Source organism: Artibeus jamaicensis, unplaced genomic scaffold (assembly GCF_021234435.1).
Source record: "Artibeus jamaicensis isolate MK-2021 breed Jamaican fruit bat unplaced genomic scaffold, CSHL_Jam_final scaffold_369, whole genome shotgun sequence".
NCBI classification, from domain to species: Eukaryota; Metazoa; Chordata; class Mammalia; order Chiroptera; family Phyllostomidae; genus Artibeus; species Artibeus jamaicensis.
The window spans coordinates 42590839-42613061 of NW_026522042.1; the positions used below are offsets into that span (position 1 = coordinate 42590839).

The window sequence follows — 22223 nt, forward strand, 5'->3', positions numbered from 1 at the left end:
TGCCCTGACAGATTAGGGACAGAAATTACAAACATTCCACTCAGAAATTTCTTTACCACATATTACTAAAATGTCAATTAAACAAAAATGATGAAAAAAATGTGATATATCAGACTTTTATCTCTTTTGCTCTTTATATTTCTGTTTTCCATTCCTATCTCTACAACGTCTTCCAAGCCACTTTCTGAGATGGAATCAACTTTCCATCTCACATTTCTAGAGACATCTTCCTGTCCTGGTTGAAAGAGAAATTAGGAATCAATTGAGCGCACACAGTGATATGGTTAACCAGCCATTATGTCTCCACTTGACTTTCTGCTGTGTAAAATCTTACACTGTTTTCAGCTGTAGTTGGTAGTTCATGTGTTATAAGAGGGGAAGTCAATGTAAACCCAGGCACACCTGTTAATACTAGATTGTCATCTGACTTATTCTTATCATTGGCAAAGAGGGTAAAAAAGAGGATGTTTATGGGTCACGTGGTCTTTGAGTGGACTAATTTGGCAAAAACAGTGACTAGAACCTGTTCAAGATAGGCCAAACTACCTGTCCTAGGACTTTATTTTGTCTACATCCCCAGGGAAGTTCTGACCCACTCAAAAATTTTGTGCCTCAGATAAATGAGTTTCAAACAGTAAAATCCCTTCAACACAGGCTGCTTTCCCAAGGAACTCTTTTGGAATTTCTTATCTTTAAAAAATTAAATCTTTCAATATTATGTTTCATTTATACATTTTAGAAAGCCAGAATAGCTGACTATCATCCTAGAAGAATAGATACAGGCAGTCCACTTTGCTTGCTGGTACACTCGGCTAGATGTAAATTAGTGGTGGTAATTGCCCAGCGATTGGGATTGAAAGGATGGACTGCAGTGGGGAGCCTGCTTTACAAACATCGCAATTAACACCATCTAAGTATTTGAGGGTGATCTAGGTAATAAACAAAAGATTACATTAATATTCATGTTCAGTCCCCAAAGATAGCCAGATGGCTGGCTACAATTTCAGAGAGAGAATCGCTCCTTTGTACAGGGAGTGGTACAATTGACATTTTCTGTGAGCATGGGCATCTGATGGTGGATGACAAGAACCATGAAGCAGCCTAACTGGAATGCCCTGAGGACTTTGAACTCAAAGCCATGCCAGGTGTCCCCAGAGGCCAAGAGGCACAAGGAACAGCAGTCATAAACTGAGTAAGGAGCAAATTTCACAAGCATAATGCTGACCACATCTCTATAGACTCATTCTGCCCAGGGAAGAAAGGAGGGGTTACAAGGCCTGCAAGACTAGAAAGGTTTATTTTCTTTCTACCTCAGAAACTCCCAGTGTCCAAGATTTCCCATTTTGTGTGGTCAGGCTGTTACTAGAGCCACATTCATAGGTAAAGCCCTTTTGTTTCTACTTCACTCTTGGAAAACAAAGGGGCCCTTATTTGTCTCTCATGTAAGCAGCCATATCTACAGCTTTGTCACATTCCAAATCCAAAGGCACTCTTCTAAACCAAGCTCCAGGCACAGAGAATATCTTAATGCTTAAGACTGGGCCCTCTGGACACACCTACCACCAAAAAAAACTTCCCAGTGCCCCTCTTTGTTTATTCCTTCTGCTTATTTTGTCCTCCCATCTCTCCATCTAACTGCTTCCTCCATTTGGGTTTTACTAACAGTTTTCCAACTAGCAAATAGCTAAGCCCAAAACAAAAAGGCCAGGGACCAGCACATAGTAACAGGACAACAGGCTGTGTCTCTCCTGCTCTCCACCCCCTTCCCAAGGTTCGGAAGACAAATGAAGAACATACTGTGCCATTGACTACATGGGCTACTCAGACCTCTGTACACACCTTCCACTTGATGCCTTTCTGTGGACTCAGGAAGAATGCTCTCCTCCTTCTGCAAATACTGTCAAGAGGTCTTCTTAGGCAACGGAGGCTAAAACACAACAGTGGCCTTAAGGACAACAACACTGTGGACATTCTCAATTTATTCAGTCAGCATACTCCTTTCTGGTGTAGAATAAATCTTGATTTTGTAAACTATATTCTATCTTAAAGGCCTAGAAGAACTTACAAATTAGGGTAACAGGGTGGTACATGACTTTGCTGAACCCCATTCTCTAAAAGGAGTTCTTAACTGGAGTCCATGATTTCCCAGGGTTCTGTGGATAGAATTTACAGAGTGCACGAACTTGTATGGGAAAATACTCATCTTTATTTTCAATAATCACTCAGACCTTGTACTTTATTCAGTTATGACTGTAGGCACAGTATTAGTGATAGGGGACTCAAGAGTTGGAAAATTTTAGTTTAAGGTAAAAAAAAGTTATAAGCCTAGCAAGTAACTTGTATGTTAAAGCTTTTGTTTCATAAACTACAAATGAGGCCCATCCTGGCTGCTGGGAAAACAGTCGACCTCCTGGGGCACTGCTAAAGATTACCACCTGGGGACAAGTGGAGGCATCCAGGTCATTGTGTTCCAGGGAGAGACAGAGAATAGCTAACTGCCCAGGGCTAAAATTCTGCCATTTTAAATCTAATCTTCTCTTGATTTAAAAACCCCTCACCTCACTTTGTTCTCTGTTATAAAAATGCTGGCTTGGCAAGAAAATGTAAGATGGTCTCTTGGGGTATGAACCCACCATCTTCTCAGATTGCCCGCTGGCCATCTGAATAAAACACCCATAAAGATTCAATCGCTGTTATTGCTTTTTGGGTTTGGTAGTGACAGGCAACCTGAACACCAGTGTCTTCTCTGGTTTCATTAGTGGTAGCAGTAATTGTGTCACCAATTGAGATCTTGGATATTTGCATTTCACATTACGGTTGTCATAGATATCCCAAAACATCACTTAAGCTCATCAACTTGAAAATTGCTGCTGTTATTAGATAGCTGCTAGACCTTGTTATTTATTGTTTTACTAAAGAAATACATTAATATATGTGTGTTTATTTTATTTATGACTTTATTTCAATATAACTGCTTTCCTTTGGAATCCTATTATTTTAATATATGCACCTAAAATATTATTCTAAGGAGGCTATAGGCTTCATAATATCCATGGCACAAAAAAGATTAAGAATCCTTGTTATAAACTAAATGAACTGCTGATTATTTCTCCAAACACATTCTACACTTTGTTTTGCCTCCAGTTCCCCAGGCCACACCTACATCTTTGCAAATGCCATTCCCATCTGCCTGGAAAGGTTTTCAGTTACCTTCCTATCTACTTGAAACTCCTCCTCAGTCTCCTGGACCCAAATCAAAGGCTTCTGTGTAGCTTTGACAGATTACCTCCAGGGAGAGCTATCAGTCCTTTGTTATGTCCCCACTATGCATGACAGAATTCTCCATTTTGGGGCTTAGCTTACTTCAGGGCAGTTTTTGTTTACAAATCTCCTTCCTTTATTAGTTTGCACAGTCCTTGCTGGCAAGGACCACAGCAGGTCTCTCTAGGTATCCGAGTGCCTCAGGATGCACTTCCTGCAATGCAAGTGCTGGGAAAATATTTATTAAACAGATCCTTCCAGGCCTAATGCAGACATCAGCCCTCCTATGAAGCTGCCCCATCAAATGTGTTGCTTCTCCTTCTGTGAAGATGCATCACACTCTGAAGACTCATTCCCATCATTTGCAGAGCCCAGGGTAAGAGAAACATACTGTTAAATAAGGTAAGTTCATCCTCTTTAACCTACTTTGAAAAATTACCAGCCCTGGTTGGCATAGCTCAGTGGATTGAGCGCGGGCCTGTGAACCAGAGTATCACGGTTCGATTCCCAGTCACGGCACATGCCTGGGTTGCAGGCCAGTTCCCAGCAGGGGACGCATAAGAGGCAACCATACATTGATATTTCTCTCCCTCTCTCCTTCCCTTCCCTTCTCTCAAAAAATAAATAAATAAAATATTTTTTTAAAAAAAAGAAAAATTACCTTCATGGTAACCCGTAAGGCCAGGTTGGAATTTAAAATTCTTGGACTCCAAGTTCCAGCTCAGAACCAGGTGGGTGGGGAGAGTCAGCCCCTGGTTTGTGGCTCCCTTATCTTCTTTCTTTTTTTTAATTGTTCATTTCTTATTGTATTTTTTCCCATTACTATTATCCCCCATATACCCTCTTCCACCTCCCCCATCCCCCCACAATCACCACACTCTTTTCCATGAGTCCCTTTTATTTTTTGCTCAATCCTTCTACCCCTAAACCCCCACTCACAGCTGTCATCTGCTCTCCATCTATGAGTCTGTCTCCATTTTGCTTGTTAGTTCAGTTTGTTTGTTAGATTTTACATGTGAGTGAAATCATGTAGTATTTGTCTTTCTCTGATTGGCTTATTCACTTAGCATAAAGTTCTCCAGGTCCAGATATGCTGTCGCAAATGGTAAAACTTTCTTCTTTTTTATGGCTGAGTAGTATTCCATTGTGTAAATGGCCCATAGTTGTTTTATCCACTCATCTACTGATGGGTACTTGGGGTGCTTTCATATCTTAGCAATAAAATAAAAATACAACCCATGGCATGGGAGAACATATTTTCCAATATATCTGATAAGGGGTTAATATCCAAAATTATAAAGAACTTATAAAACTCAACACCAAAAAATATATATAATCCAATCCAATTAAAAAATGGGCAAAGGACATGAGTAGACACTTCTCCAAAGAGTACAGGTGGCCAACAGAGATATGAAAAAATGCTCAATATCACTAATTATCAGAGAAATACAAATAAAAACCATAGTTAGATACCTTTCAGAATGACTCTCAATAAACTATTAACAAACAACAAGTGCTAACAAGAATGTAGGGACTTCTGCCAAGATGGAGGCATAGGTGGAAACACTTTGCTTCCTCGCACAACCAAATCTAAAAACAACAAAGTTTTAACAACAAAAATGCAACCAAATCACTGAAAATCAAACAATACGGAGTCCAAAAATAATGAACCATTCAGCTAAACTGGTGAGAGGGGCGAAGCCAGCAGCAGAGCAGGTCAGGCAAAAAAAAAGATACCGCGACCCAGGAGGCACGAAGGCAGCCAAAGGCACGGATCCCAAGTGCAGGGTAGCTAAGGGCAGACCCAAGGAAGGCGGGGCGCGGCTGGCTGTTGGCGGTCACGCATTTGTGGGCAGATAAACCAGTGAGGAGACAAGCATTGAGATAGACCGCGCAGGCCCCGGCACAGGGCGGCTGGCTCGCACATTTGCGCTCAGGTAAACAGGCGGGCGCGAGCGGTGAGGCGGACTGCGCAAGCAGAGAGGACCGCCATTGCTCCCTCTCTGACCCCACCCCCACATACAGCATCACAAACCAGTGACCTGAGTGGCCCCACCCTGGTGAACACCTAAGGTGTCTCTCTTCATACGTAACAGGCACAAACAAGAACAACTCAGAGCCCCAGAGCCAATAAATCTAAGCAACAAAGAAATAGCCAAACTTTCAGATGCACAGTTCAAAACACTGGTGATCAGGATGCTCACAGAACTGGTTGATTTTAGTCACAAATTAGAGGAACATATGAAGGCTAAACTAATTGAAATGAAGGGAAATGCACAGGAAACCAATAGTGATGAAAAGGAAACTGGGACTCGAATCAAGGGAGCAGACCAGAAGGAAGGAAAAAATGACCAAACAGAAAAATATGAAGAAACAAGAATTCAAAAATATGAGGAGAGGCTTAGGAACCTCCAGGACATCTTTAAACGCTCCAACATCCGAATTATAGGAGTACCAGAAGGGGAAGAGGAACAGCCACGAGTGGAAACCTTATTTGAACAAATAATAGAGAACTTCCCCATTCTGGCAAAGAAAATAGACTTCCAGGAAATCCAGGAAGCTCAGAGAGTCCCAAAGAAGTTGGACCCAAGAAGGAACACACCAAGGCACATCATCATTATATTAGCCAAGATGAAAATGAAGGAGAGAATTCTAGAAGCAGCAAGAGCTAAGGGGACAGTCACCTACAAAGGAGTTCCCATCAGACTGTCAGCTGATTTCTCAAAAGAGACCTTACAGGCAACAAGGGGCTGGAAAGAAGTATTTCAAGTCATGAAATCTAAAGACCTACAACCAAGATTGCTCTATCCAGCAAAACTTTCATTTAGAATGGAAGGACAGACAAAGTACTTCTCAGATAAGACCAAATTCAAGGAGTTCATCATCACCAAGCCCTTGTTATATGAAATGTTAAAGGGACTTACCTAAGAAAAAGAAGTTAAAAAAACATGAACAGTGAAAGGACAGCAAACTCACAGTTATTAACAACCACACCTAAAACAAAAGCAAACTAAAAGGACAGCTAGATCAGGAGTGGAAACATAGAAATGAAGATCTCAAGGAGGGTTAGCAACAGGGGAGTGGGAGGAGGAGAAGGTACAGAAAATAAGTAGCATAGATGGTAGGTAGAAAATAGATGGGGGGCAAGAATAGTATGGGAAATATAGAATCTAAAGAAGTTGAGACACATGGTCATAAAGGGAGTAATTGTGGGGACAGGGGGTAGAGTGGAGGGGAACGAAGGGGGGGATAAAACAACTGTAATGGCATAATCAATAAAAAATAAATTTAAAAAAAAGTATCTGGTCATCTTTCCAAGATGTGTATCTAACCTTAACCTAATAGCCATGCCATATTCCACTATTATGTGGAGTACACGTATAAATGTACCCCAATATGTTCAACATTTCCACTATTAATGTATATTCAGATTATTTTTAGTTGCTATTATTAAAATGCTGCAATAAAGCTGTTATTAGTGAAACAGTAAATAGTGAATCTAACCACAATTTTAGTATTAGTATATCTATATCTTTGCATCCCAACTCCAGTCCAGGCTTATTCCCTACCTGGTCAACACCAAGGACCAGAACTGTTATGGACCTAGGATGGAGAATCAGATTTTTAATAAAAGAAAAAAAAGATTTTTAAGTGAAGAAATTTGAGGGGAAAATAACCTAATTCAATGGACAACTCCAGGGTCCTAGACTCTCCAGGAAGAAGACACTACAGGGCATCTGGACGGGAGGAAGGAAAAGTCAAGGAGAAAGTACTCAGGCCGGAGGAGTTGGGTGCAACAGACGTGCTACGAGAGCTCTGCTCTAAACCAGCCCCCTTGGGCAGTGGGTAAGTTTTTCATCTTCTAGCCAATTTCATCATTTTTTCTTAATATTAGAGATAGCATCCTCTTTTAAATCAATTACTGCTTCCTGAAAATAATTTTTACATTTTAATTAATATTTTGCAATTAAGCCTAACAACTCCATTCTAAAATACATACATACATACATATATCCAAATTTATTTGAAACTGGTAAATGGAAATATATGGTAAAACTATGTGATATGCTGAATAAATTTTAATATCATCTTGGAACTTGACTGTCTGTAATGGGAAAACCTGCTGTTTGAGCATATATGTTATTAAAGCCCCTTAATAAACTCTCTATGGTATTTAGTCACCAAAGCAGTAACATAAGATCTGAGATGATTGAATTAGAAGGTATTTCACCCATGGCTTTCTCATGGCATGGACTCTGGGATACCGTATGGCAGGTTCCAGCACCCCACAGGTGAATGAATCTGTTGTAAACCTCACTTTTGGAACTCCCTTTCCAAGAGCCAAACCAACTTAGAGATAACACAGGGGAAATTATCCAGTTTTTTTCTTATTTCTGGAAAGATATGACAGGCATAAAAAGTTTTTATCCAGAAGAAAAACTTCTGGATTTTACTGGCTCACAAAAATATAAACCATCCAGTGGTTTGTCTTTTTTAACTAAGATTAAGCTTTCTTTTGTCTGTTTGCACATGTCAACCAAAAATAACAGACTCCATACAAGAAAAAAGAAGCATAGAAAAAAGAAAATTTATACTGCAAAAGCCATGCTCTCCCTTTTGCTGGAGTGTTATTTCATTTTTAAAAAAATTCAGGTGGTTTGTCAAATTTCTGGAACAACATGAAAGATAATAGTGCTTGCCTATCAACCCTAAAATTTCTCACAAAATTTGTAAAAGAATCGCAAAGATAAGCAAACGCTGACAGCTGAGCACTAGCAATTGCACAGAAACCCAGGCAGGTAAACACATATGTTAATGGAGATTGAATACTTTACTGCAGACCAGAAAAATTAATAACCCTCCTAACTGACAGACTCTTTATTTCCTTTTACCAAGGAATAGACGGCCCCTAAAATAACCTCTATATGTATTAAATCTTGGCAGCACACGGCTATTTCCTCTGTGGTCTTCAGGGTCCTGCCACCCTTCATCTTCTACGAGGCAGCACACTGAAATCCTTCAAGGGGCTTTTAGAGCCCGGCCACCCTGTTTCTCTTCACAGAAGACACTCGACAACTATTTGTCAGGACCTATCAGGGTCTGCTGACAGGCCCAGAGGAGGCCCACCTGCTCAATTCCTAACCCAAGGATTATGAGTAGCTCCTGGCCATTGTGGTCTTTCCAACAATTTTGCGGTCAGCACATTTCACACTTGATTCTCAATAATCCATTTTAGCAGCAAATAGATAACCATTTGACAGCAAGACAATTGTCAATGTGACACGAATTCACAACAGAGCCCCTGTCCTTAGCTTAACACCATTGCATTATTTATACAACTCACGAGTTAGAAGCAGTATCTTTTACATGGATCCAGCTCCGTGGCTCCCTAAGACTTAAGCAGCAGGCAGAGAAAGCAGATGTTCTCTCTAAGCCATCTCCTCCTGCTTCCTCTGTCATGGCCGGCCATCCCTGCACATGCAGGCTCCCTTCCTGGTTTTAATGTCCTCCTGACACCCACAGCTATGTTTCTGCAGAGTCCTGCTATTTCCTTCAAGAAGGAAGATCTCCCAGAATGAACCCACACACAACCCCTGAGCTGGCTCACTTTCCCTAAATAAAGGCTCTTGAATACCTTTTCTCAGCATAAACTCTTGGACAGCAGGGACTAGGTCTCATTCATTTTTCTGTCTCTAGGGCCTGGCACTAGTATATAGTAAGTTTTCATTAAGGACATATTAATAATGGCAGTAGTAATAATAAAGGGAGGGCAGCAAACATTTCTCGAGCACATATTTTGCACCAAAAACTCCGCTGAACATCTAGTTTGCATTATCTCATTTAGTCTTCACAACTGCACTCCAAGAAAGGGAGTACAGTTATCCCCACTCCAAAGATAAAGAAACTGAGTTTTAGATAATTTGATGAAGATTAGATGCATAATAAATTTAGAAAAGAGGTTGAAAATCCAGTTTCATCTGACTCCAGATGAACTCTTTAGTCTTACTGATAACTTTAATCATGCAATCAATTATATCAACCCTTAGGTGCCACCAACAGGAATCCTACAGACAGAATGGAAGAAACCAACTATGCCTTAGAAAAATTTTTGGCTATTGTGATTTCTCTCTGGCACTGATCGCTTTCCAAGTCAGAGAATGACACTGCCAGAAAATAATGTTTATGAAATCAGCTCTTAATCTATTTTGGTGCCATGTAGGAGTGTACTAAACAGTGTATTTGTAATTTTACACTTTGTTCTTTTTTACGGTGGGCTTCAATTGAACCCATGCTTGACAGAGAGAACTGAACAAGACCCAGCCAAAGAACACAAAGTTGCAACTCAGTTCTAATTCATTCAACCATCATGATGCTTTTCACATGGTGTTTGTTCTGCTCCCATTTACCTCTCTTGCATAATCACCATCAATTTCCAGTGGTTCTGCATGCTGAGCGGGCGATGAACAGTTTCCAGGCACTAACTTCAACCTGCAAATGGCCCCATCATCACTTCCCCACGCATGCTCTCTTATGTTCCCAGGTGTTATGTAAAGTTCAGTTACTAAGCTTTCTGGGCTGTGAGCTGCCTGTCTTCCTGGAACTATGTAACTAAAAGGAGAAAACTGTAAACCATTAGCTTGCTTCTAAGATTTGGAGACATGACTGAGGTTTACTGGCAATTGAGTTTGTCTTGTTTCCAAATCCTTCCAGCCCTGGCCCCCATGAAGTTTCTTTGAGTACACCCTCTTTTTTCCCCCACTTCCCAATACACTGAAGTTTCATTTCTGGGTCTGAATCATAAATTACAAGGTGTAATCTAAATGAAAACATTTATTTTGGAATCTCATTAACAACTCAGAGGAGAGTGATAGTGTTTATTCCCAGCACGATGGAGTGGACTCCTGCAGACATCAAAAAGGCCAAGCCCTCTTCCTCATCCTTAAACACACACACACACACACACACACACACACACACACACACAGAGAGCTAAGTTCACAACAGTGAATGTTCCACAGATTGGCAGAGGTAGCTAGCACTTTACTAAAGGCTGTCTCTCACTCTTCAAATACCAAGTTCAAAGATTCTTTTAGTTAGTGATTTGCTAGCAACCATACATAATTATTCATCCTACGCAGCCAGTTTTTAAGACATTATCTCTCACCTCCAAACCTCTGCTCCGTGATGCTGGGGCTGAAGCTCTGCAAACCACATTCGCCCTTTGTCAGACAGCTCTACTTATGACTCTGCCATTGGGGGATATCAGAGGGAAACTGCAAGGCAGAGGTCAGAAGAAGCAACATTCTCCTTTTTGTGGGCTTCCAGTCCCTGTTAGGGTCACCCCAACTCTGGTTCCTTCATCATGAAAGTGACAGCTGGTTCCAATCTCCTGCTTCAGAACCAGCTCTATCACCTCTAACCCCAGGGTGGCTTCCCTGAGCTGCTGAGGTATCTGGAGCTGGACGGTAGCCCCATCCTCAGAGGTCTGAGTGCCAACTCTATGAGGTCCTCCCCTGAGCCCCAGGTTCTCATCAACCTCACCTCTTCCCTCTGTCCCCCAGTCCTGAGGGTGTGGTCACCCCTTCACTCGTTTACCTGTTGTCACCTCAGTGCTCCCTTTTTGTTTTTTCCGGAACACATTTAACTCATTCCCTATGTTCAGTCTTCTCTGTTGAAAGCCCTAGTGTGGTTTCCGTTTTTCTGACTGGTCTCAGTAGGCACTCCCTGTATTAAACACACCCTGCCCCATGCCTGATTCCTGAGCAAAATCCTAATCGTTTTGCCCTTGAAAAACGTGTCTTCTAACTGCCATCTCTTCTGATGCTCCCACTGTAATAGCTGATGGTAATGAACATTAGTGGGTGGGGCTGGAGGACAGGGTAAGGCATCAAGAACCCTGTAACCTAAAGAGTAAAAGCAGTATTGGAGCATGAATTCGAAGTTGCTCCCTCATGGAGAAGGGTACAGATGATCGAATGAGAGTAAAACTCCCAGTCGATAAGCTCTAAAATGGAAACACTAAAGGAGACTTGGCTTAGAAACGAATAGGCTACACTCACTTTGTAATAATTCCAGGAATTCAGAATGACATAATAAACAGGCAGGTTACTACCTCTGCATATTAAAAGGGTACCAGAAAGAAACTACTCCTCAGTATTACCCCCTACCTCTCCCCTTCTTTTTCACAGTCAGCAAAATCCCACCTCCTAAGATGAGCTTTCTCAACTCACCTCTTGGCCTCTCCCAGGCTCTAGAATTGCAGTGAGTGGAGTGACAGTGGTTTTCTGTCTTTACCACCTCACGGAGGATGGGCCTGTCACCCACTTTTTACTCAAGATTGCTAGCAGAGATAAGACCTATGAGAAAAATGGAAATAGCTAATGAAAAGAAATGAGGAAGATTCATTCCGGAGCAGTTAGCAGGGCAAAGATACATGCTTCCTCAGACACTTTGGGGTACAAATCTTGGATCCGCCACTTTCTAGCCTGAGTCTGTTTCCTCAGATGCAAAGTGGGAATGATAATGACCTTACAGGATCTTCACAAGGATGAAATCTAATATCTAGAACATCCTTGGCATAATGTCCTGGCAGAGAGTCACTTGGCCATGGAAACTTCTGATTAAACCTGACTTGAGGGGGGCCATATTTGTTATTTCAGGATCTAGCAAGTGTCCATCTTTTCTTTCATTGCTTCGAAGGTGTCCCAAAGCCCCTTTTTTGACTTTTTATTTCTTTTCAAGGCCATCACTGCTTATCTTACTTCTTGGGGTTCCTCTCCCCTTTCTCCAAAATTGCTTCTAAAAGGATGCCTTCTTCTCAGCTCCCTCATTTTCTTTCACAGCCCCCAAAATCATCACATGAGATGTGTTTTCCTCTAAGAGGTTTACTACTAAGCATTACAGGGAGAAAGGAGATGAGATGAAACCAAATTAACTAGATGGAGAAGGCTCAGAGACCACGGAATTTCTAGTGTTTTGGGTTACAGTTCCTGGCTCCTCTGGAAAGCTGCCCTTGAGCTCCTGTCCTTTCGCATCTGTGGGTGCAGAGCAGGAGCGCCAGACTTCTCTCCCAGTGTCCCTCTTCTCAAGCCAACAGGAAGAGCAACCACCTCCCCTCAACCCCCAGGAGGCAACTTGCAGCAGGTCCTGTTCCGGGGCGGCCGAGAGCCCGGCCACCAGGCCCCTATTCCACCCAGGGCAGAACCCTTTGGGCCAGCACTTCACTGTGGTACCATTTGTGTGGCTCTGTGTAGCCTGAAGGAAAGGAATTTGCATTTGGGGGGAAAGAGTAAGATTGCGGGCTAGTTGGGCTACTTCCCAGCTCCACTCAGGGCTGCCACCTGCAAAGGAATCACTCCCTTTTTTCCCTGCCTTCTGATAATTTGTGAATAATTATGGAATTCTTATAAATTACATAATTTTTAACAAACACAATAGTAAGGGCATAGTAATGCCCAAAACTTACTATGTTTCAGGCACTATTCTAAATGCTTACTTACGTTAATTCTCATAGCAACACCATGAAGTAGTTACTATTTCCCATTTCACAGCTGAAGGGATTTAGGCTACAATAAGGCAAGTCCTTTGTCTGTGATCCCACCCCAAGAAAGAGGCAGAGCTGGGATTTGAACCCTGGCCTGTCTGATTCCAAAGCTCATATTCTTTCCCATTATATTATGCTTTTCCAATGAATTTTCCCCCAAGGAAGGCCCTTCCTAATCTTTTGCAGGATCCCCTTATTTTTGGCAGGATCTCCTAGACCTTTGGCCATTCAGTGAAGAAAGGGTGAGTGTACCACACAAATTCCCAGCCTTCTTCTTCTCACTCTAGCTGGAGTATTATTTCAATAGATGTGCCTAAATTTTAAATGTAGCACTTGGATCTCAACACTGAAATAGGATATGTAAGAACCCATGTACTTTGGAACAGAAATCAAAACCGGCCTGGCGAGACACAGGCAGAGGGCAAGCAAAGGCCAGATAATTGCCTCAGGTCCTCTAGGCCCTTACTTGATGCCCGGCAGGCTCAGCTATCTCAGTTGGCCCCCTTCTCCTTGAAGTAGAGGGGCTTTGTGGGAATCCGCATGTTCCCTTAGAAAGAGGAGCATTACTAGGAAGTTGGAAGGAGGAAAGCTGAAACATTTGTTTCTTGACATTTTTGTTTTGTCCTTTCTCCTCATACATGTCTTTATTTGTCATCTTTGGGGTCTTGTGTGTGTAATGCACGATAATGTTACTGGGTTTTAATTCCTATCAAAACTGAGTTGTCTCTGAGCAAGCGATTAAGAACCTTCTTAAATTCCTCACAATTCCTAACTTTGAGAGACAAAACCATTTTTCCCTATTAATTGGTGCATTGTCTCTTCCTCTCCCTTAGTCCACATTGAAATGACACAGGGGAGAAAGTTCAAAGAGGCTGGGCCACAGTGATCCTGGCCACCAGGCCCAGCATCATTTTAACCTGCCTTTGGTTTTCCCTTCTACCTGCACCCAAGCAACACAGACCCCAACTGCAGCTGGGGAGGGAACTTGCCACCTACCTCATGGAAATAAGTGGCCCTGCTGAGACCATTTGGGATCAAGATAAAGGATGTAGGAAAACAGAAGGCTAAAGAGTGACAAAAGAACATCTGGTAATAGTCACCTAATGTCCCTCTCTCCCAGCTGGCTCCTTGGGCAGGTCACCTCTCATATGACTGTTTACCCAAATTCACTTCAAACAGAAGGTGCCCATTCCTGTCAGGCTAATAAAATTTCACCTGCCTTTCCAAACCCTAAGAGAGGAGGAACTTTGGTAACATTTGTCCAATAGTACAAATCAGAAAAAAAAATTTAACATTGGATTTTTCTCAGATGTTCCTCAGTCCATTAAATTAATATTATTAACATTTTTTTCTCTACTTGATTCTAGAAATACTTACTGAACAACTACTACACTGGGTGCTATGGTAGGCACTGAGAGGGCACCAATAACAAGGCACAAACTCTACACTTAGTGAAAAAATCAAGTCGAGGTGGAAGAAACCCATATGGTTAAACAGGCTTCACCCAGGGTAGCTTGCCTGTCATCAGCAGCAGAGTCTCAGGTATTTTTCACTAAAATACTAAAACCTGCCCATAGCAAGACATTAATCTCATCCTATAAGGCATATCCAGTCAGCCCTGGTCTTAGCAGTTGGTTTTCTTGCATGTGCAGAATCTTAGCACAGCTGATAATAATGTCTATTATGGGGGGGCGGCAGGGGGTCTGGTGCAGGGATTGAGAGAGAGAAAGACTCACAGACACAGAAAACAGTGTGTAGTGATAGCCAGGGTAGGGGAGTTGGTGGGGAGGGAAAGGGTAGAGGAGCGATAAATGGTCCTGGAAGGAGACTTCACTTGGGTTGCTGAAAACCCAACACAGTGCACAGATGATGTGTTGTGGAAATGTGTACCCAAAACCTGTATGATTTTGTTAAACCTGTGTTACCTCAATAAACTCAATAAAAAGGAAAAAATAATAATGTCTATAAAGACATACACGGCAAAGTGTTTTCTTTCTCCTAGCAGACAAGCACGTAAGGGTTTCCATTATCCATTACACGCACTGACAGCTTTTCTGATCCAAAACAGCTGTGGCCCTGAAAAGACTGAGGGCTGTGTTTTGATTCTGCTCCGATGCCAATTAAGAGCCTAGCCTTTGTGATAGCCAATGTTGGCACCTTCTTCTGTGTCCCTCATTGTCGCCTTCTCGCATGCCCTTTTCTGTTTGTTTGTGTACACCCTCCTGACAACAGAAGGGGCCTGAAGGCAAAAACCAAATCCAAATGGTCTAGGGAAGCAAATCCTAGTGAAGAGGCTCCCCGGTCCCTGGGCCTCACTAAAGTGTGTGTCCCATAGTGGCCCCAGACCCTTCCTATGTTTTTTTATGCATCAATAATTAACAGGAGTTTTAGGAGGATTAGGGTATTCTTAAGGCACTCAGCAAAACAGAGCAAAGCCATGGCCCCAACCACTTGGGGAACTTGCCAATGTGTAGCCAAAAACCAGGATGTGAATTTATTCTGTGGAACCAGGCTGCCCCGGAGAACACAGACGCTGCCTGGGAGCCTGAAGAAGGGGGTCTTGTGCCCTGAGGGGCATAAGGAGGAAGGGATGGGGTGGCCAATGAAGAGTTAAGTAAAACGACAGAGGAAGAACTTACTTGGCCCAGAAAAATCAGGCAGGGAAAGGGGCAAGATAAAGGATGTAGAAAAAAGAAGGCTAAAGGGTGATAAAAGAACATCTATCTCGTAATATTCAGGGTTTGGTTGCTCTTGTGACTGAGATCCTCACTGCTATGTCCTCTTGCCCTCTCCTTCTCCCGCTTCCTCGCCCCTTCCTCCTTCCCCCTCCTAGAGACTACCCCCTGACCTCTCCGACACCATATACTCACAAACAGAGCATATAAGTGTAGCCAGATGTTAAATGCAACATGCACACTTCCTTTCTTCCTGTTGCCTCAGACTTTTGCAAGAGTGTCCCAAAGAAACAAAACAATAGTTCTAAGGCAGAGAAGGGGGCTCTAACCCCATTCTACGCCATACAAGAAGTTCAGGTTGGAAAATCAGGAGGGCAGATTTCTTTGGAGAGGGTTACCAGCACAGCATGTATATCCCACCCCTACCCAGCCCCTATGGAAGAAGCTTGAAGGGGACCATTTGAGAACCTGGCCTGCATTCCCTGGCATTTTAAGGGATAAGGACTGGCCTATGGCTCACACTTGCCTTTGCTGAAATCTATCTCAGGCACATATTAGATGTCCAATAAATGTTGAATGAATGACTAGATGAAAGAATAAGTGAGTGAGTGAGTGAAAGACTGAAACTACAGCTAAAGAGAAGAAATAGGCACATTGGCTATATAGCAGTTACAGAGAGCATATACATACAGACTTGCACAGAGGTTTATGAAATCAATGAATACAATGAGGAAACCAAGGCTATATTGACTAAACATACTCTTGTCACATTAGACAGTTTGGCAGAAAAGTCCACAGGGGCCCAGGGGTTCTTCTGATTCTTCCTTAAAGAGATCTGGCCTCAAGTTAATCCCAAGAACAAGACCAGAGAAAACACAGGAAACACTCCTGATGGAAAAATCCTCTGGAGTTAAAGGAAGTTATCTCTGGTTGATAAGAGATTGGGGTTCCTGCATCTTCATTTACTTGCCTCTGTCCTCTTTCCTCTACTCTTTTAACTTTAATCTATCCTTGCTACCCAGTGACACTTGACAGTAGAAAGAAACTAGAGTCTCACTCTCCTCTCTCATCAGAACACTGAGAACTTGCTGCAGCAACTCAGCCCAGAGACCCAAGCAAAGTGTTCCCACTGCTCTTTCCACAATGAGCATCATTCGTCTGTGCACATCAGCTCTTTCAACAACAAGGTGTGTTCACTCGTGGTAAATCCTCTATTCTAATATATAGCAAAGCTGCATTTATAATCTAATCCAATACCCCAGAACGAGTTTCTGAATTACAGCCCCCATATCTGTGCACCACCAGTTCCCATGATAAGCAGTGTGTTTCCATAAGCACACTTAATACAGCTACGGCAATAACAGAGAAGTGTGGGTGTTCATGCAAACACACACACTGGAATGACTGATACCCAAACAAGAATCATCATTGTGTACATTTGCACTGGACTTTGAATGCCTTCAGCAGAATGGATTCATTAGTCCTGGTGCTCTCATGAAGGAGGAAGATCAAACCACGCTCCAAGAGCGACCCAAACCAAATCCCACCGTGCTTCCAGTATCCAAGGGATCAAATGAAAGCAGCCAGGGTAAACAAGCATGGGCTCTGTGATTTTCAAGATCTATTTATCCAGTCCTACTTGGAATAGGGAGGGATTCCAAGGCAAGGAAATTCCAGAAGGGCCCATATGAGGAGCCAAGCCTTTGATATAACTTTCTGTCGCTCCTTGCTTCCCCATGCAAATTTTTCGTTACCCCATCCAAATAACTTTCAAAACCACAGCTTCCTCTGCATCGTGCAGTAAGAAAATCTGTGCACTTGTACTGGGATAAGCAGCGTACTAAGTACCTGCCCCCACTCCCCCATCACTGGGAGGGAAGGAGGTCTGAACCCATCAATAGCTCAGTGAAGCTTGTTCCCGAATGGACAGGGGAGGATCGAAAGGCCAGAAACATTCACTTATGGGGAAAAGTAAAATAATTAAATATGCAGAACTTGACTAAATGATGTTGGAAGGAGGAAATAAATACCCACGAGCATTTGAAAGGTATAACCAAACACCACAAAGAGGGACTTCTCTTTTTAAGATAGTTCAAGTGGCTATTACTAAGAGAGAATGAAGAAATGCAAAGGAAAAATCTCAACTATTAAAAGAAGCTCTACCTTCAGCCATGGCTATTATTATACAGAGGGAATTGATGTCGATACAACCCCTAGACTGACACTTCTATTATCCAGAATTTGTGTTTCCATTTCCAAACCATTTCTCAGTTGTGTTTGTTTGAACTCAGAAATACATGTTTGAGAAATACATGTTAATGCCTCTTGTGTCTATATTTTCCTTGTGTTTTTCACATGTATGTTGTTGCCTCTTGTGTCTTTGCTTTCTTTATACTTCTTGCCTGTGCTCCCTATTGTGTGATTTGGAAATGGCCTGGTCTTGTGGTACTAGAGGCCAGCAGGTGAGCATCATTTGTTGGGACAAACAAACAAACAAACTCGATAATGGTGATTTTTTGGACTAAAATGCCGAAAAGAATCCCTCCCTATTAGTGAGTTCAATGTCTCAAACAGATCTGAAGTAAGCTCTGGAACAGACCTAAATGCTTCTCACTCTTCTCCAAGCTCTCTGGAGGCGAGATGGGTAAAGTCAGCTGAATACAGCCTGAAAATATATCTTAACAGTTTTCTCCCGAGATGCACTTTATGGCAAGTCCTTCTGGAATTTCTAGATGGGAAGAAATGTGTACAGTGAGAACAGCTTTTCTGAGAGTCTTTCAACACATTTATTCCCAGATGGGTTCAGTGTAAAAGTGAAAATTATTTCTTTTAAAAAGCAAAGAAATTTCAACAAAGGTTTGGTTTGAGTTTAAGCTAGAGACTGAGGCCTCTCCACCCCTATGTGATTTTTGAGGGGCTGGCTCTACGCTTCCATGACAAGTGCTTATTAGGTTCATGGTCTACAGCAGAAGGGGCACTGAACTAGAAGTCTGCAAAGTTTAAATCCCTCCTTCATTATTGAAATATCTGAATGATCTTGGATGAGTCAACTTTCCTTTCTAGACCAGCTTCCTTACATCTAAAAGAGAAACTTTGACTAAACTGGTAGGTGTTTTTTAACTTTTAAAAAAATTCTGGTAGACCCATTTTACTGATTTTTTAGAGAGAAAGAAAAAGGGAGAGGGAGGGAGACAAAGAGAGAGGGATCAATTTGTTGCTCCGCTTATTTATGTATTCATTGGTCACTTAGCATATGTACCCTGATCAGAGATAAAATCTGCAAACTTGATATGTCAGAAGAACACTCTTACCAACTGAGCTACCGGGCCAGGGATTTTGAAAATATTTTTTATTAGGCAGCAGAGTCCCTTTTAAAACAAAATATTGCAAAAATGTGCAATAATATAAACTGTATTGAAATCTTTTTGGTTGAAACAAAACTAAGTGCCCAGAGCTTGACTACCACACTGCCCACTGTGGGTCATGACTCTCAGTCCACCTCAGAAACCCCTGCGGCACTACCATGGGAGAGCGTCTGTCCCCAGAGGGGAAACCGTGGAAGTCGCTGGATGCCATGCTCCCTCCAATCTTTTCAGCTCTAGTTTCCTACGGGTTCGAATGGCACAAAGCCAAGAAGCAAGCTGGGCAGTAGTGAAAGAAGCAGCTGACCCTGAAGATCCCACTGATGAAGAGATTAAAATGGTTGAGGAATTGGAGGTCCAAAGCCTCCTTTAAAGTTCAAAATCTAAAGAAAACAAACCCAGAAAAGATAGGTGTGAGAACAGAAGCAAGAAAGTTGACATTTAATCCCTGTCCCCTCTTCCTCCTTCTCACACTCCCTAGACCAAGGCCCAGCAAGGCCCCAAAGGACAGGGCAGTTGCCTGAAGCTATGCTTCCCGAGATATAATCCAGAGAAATACCTGTTCAGGAACAGGGGCCAGGTAAAATAGGATTCAGAGAGGGGGGCACAGGAAGGCTCTACGAGGGGTATCCAACCCACAGCCCGCGGGCTGCATGAGGCCCAGGATGGCTGTGAATGTGGCCCAAAACAAGATCGTAAATTTACTTAAAACATTATGAGATTTTTGTGTGTAATTATGTGTTGCAATGCATTTAATGTGTGGCCCAAGACAGCTCTTTTTTTCCAGTGTGGCCTAAAGACACCGAAAGGTTGGATAGCCCTGCTGTAAACCAAACACAGAGGACCTACCAGGAGGGAGTTCAGGTGCTCCCTGGAGTATGGGTCTCCCCAGCCTCTGGTGTAAACATGCGGGGATGGGAGAGTGCCCAGAGCAGAGAAATCTGAAGGCTTCCTTAAAAGCTTCCCAGGTAAAGAAACCACTCATCAACCATCCACTTTGAAGATGATACTCTTACACAGTTGTTGAGCTTTCATCTATCAAAACTTAAAATCTGCATACCACTTGATGTAGCCATTCTGCTACAAATACATCTTAGAGATAGATTACCACGTGTGCACAAAATATCTCCCCAAAGATGTTCAGTGCAGCAACATGTTACAGTCACAATACTGGAAACTACCTAAATATTGATTGATTGGGATGGGATATATATATTTAATTTTTTTCATACAAGGAATACTATTAAAAAGAATGAGTTTAAAAAAAAAGAATGAGTTAGCTCTATATTGGTGACAAGAAAAGAGCTTTAATATCTAATGTTAAGTGAAAGAAGCAAAGTGTACATATTGTGTACAATATGCTGTATTATGTTTTATGTAAAAGGATATATACAAGGTCTGGAGCAAATAACACTCCTTTTTTATTAGCAACTCTTTTATTACAAAATCATAAGCATGTAATTCTGTAATATAACAATATCACACTCAAGCACACTATATGACATTTAAGGTGAAATGTTCAAATTAAAACTATAAATTATTACTCCCATATTATTACCTACCAACCACACTCAAGCAGGCGTTACTTCTGCTGGACCCTGTATGTACATAAGCTTGCATACTTACAGAATATTTCTACAAAGATATACACAAAGCACTAACAATGGTTGCCTTTAGGGAGAAAAAAATGAAGGTAGGGAATGGGGAGATATCTCTAGAAGGAAAGGAATTTCTTTAATGCTCTTTTATATGCTGACTCAATTTCTTTTTTTATAATGTGCATGTAGACATTTAAAGAAAACAAAAATAACAAGGTATATTAAAACAACACCTATCAAATCAATCGAGCTTTCAATAAACCGTGTATACTTTAGGAGTCCCAAAATCAGCCAATGGTTATCTTTATCAAAAACTAGAATCAACTGGAGAAACTGGCTGGGTCACTAAGACCTCTACTTGCAAACCCATTCGTCAGTGGAGAGTGGGGAGCAAAGTCTAGACTCAAGAGCAGGGGCCCAGGTTTCTGGTCATATGCTCACCACTTTGAACAAGTCATATGTGCTCTCCCAGCCTGTCTTTCATTATTTATAAAATTACTGCATGAACTAGTGGTCTCTAAGCTTCCTTCTTTCCCCTAAAATGTATCATTCCTGGAATGTCATGGTCACAAACACGGGCTTTGGACTTTTAATGCCAGCCCTGATGACCTGATATTACTTGTGTGACCCTGGGCAATGTATTCAATTTTCTAAAACTTCCTTATTTTAAAAAGTATGGATGCTAATTTATTGTTCCTCAAGGGGGTTCTGTGAAAATAGGAGATTGCCTTAAAGCACTTAGCACAGGGTGCCCTCTATCGGATGGGCTCATCCCCAGATACTCTCAGCCTTAGTTCCTAGCTCAGATGTTGCCAACCAATTTTAATTGACACACCCCACACACACACCGGTACTCTCAATCATACCAGTTTGCTTCATTCCTTGGTAACATGAATCATAATTTATAATGACCTTGACTATTAGTTTGTTGTCTGTCTCACCCCCAAATAGAAAGTAAGCTCCACAAGGTTAATGATTTTATTTTTCATGCTCACCACTCTGTCTCTAGCCCCTAGCTGGCTCATAAAAATTCCTTGAATGAATAAGTACATAAAAGAGTGTTACCAACAACAGGCTAGCTGCTGTTGGCTTTCACAACAATGCTTTGCCAAAGGACACTAATGATTTCTCACTCAAAGAGTGGTTGTGAGAATTGCTAAGCCTACTTTATGGAGTCTCAAAGCAGTTCAATCACGTGCTCAATGGTACCTAGCTAATAAGTGGTAGAACCAAGATAGGAACCCATCCCATTTCTGATTCCAAACTCTTTTCCCTCAACCACTGGACTATTTTAGGGCAAAGAATTCCCTTGACTGGAGTTACATACATGCAACTCCTGCCTGACTCTTAATTGCATGCTCAAACAACAATCACGTTCGACCTTTCAATTCTACATTGCCTGAAACATGGCTAATGGGAAATCCTATAATGAATGGGAAATATCACTAATCTATTCAACAGCACATTTATCCCTCGCAGTCCCCTCCTACCAACCCTTTAAAGGGCTTTGCTAGAATTGGAAGACAGAAGATATTCTTGAGCCAGGCAGCAACACTTCAAAACATCCCAGTTGAAGCTCAGAAGTATTCATGATTAACAAATAGCAAAAGAGACTAGTTATCGCTTGAATTTCACCAAAATCATAAGAAGGAGTCACATGGAAAGTCTTATTACATTTTAAGAAGGAAACAGAAGCAACTGAAAAAAAAAACGTTGAAACCTAAGAGGCTGATTAATGGTTCACTGCGCTGCCATTTTAGAGGTTATGTAAAGTTTATAAGCA

At 41.9% G+C, this 22223-nt stretch overlaps 1 long non-coding RNA gene across 1 annotated transcript in view; it reads right to left on the reverse strand.

Annotated features, from left to right (window-relative positions):
* The window catches only part of LOC119039997 (uncharacterized), a 94696-nt gene that overhangs the window by 66795 nt on the left and 5678 nt on the right, over positions 1-22223 (reverse strand). The window lies entirely within an intron of this gene.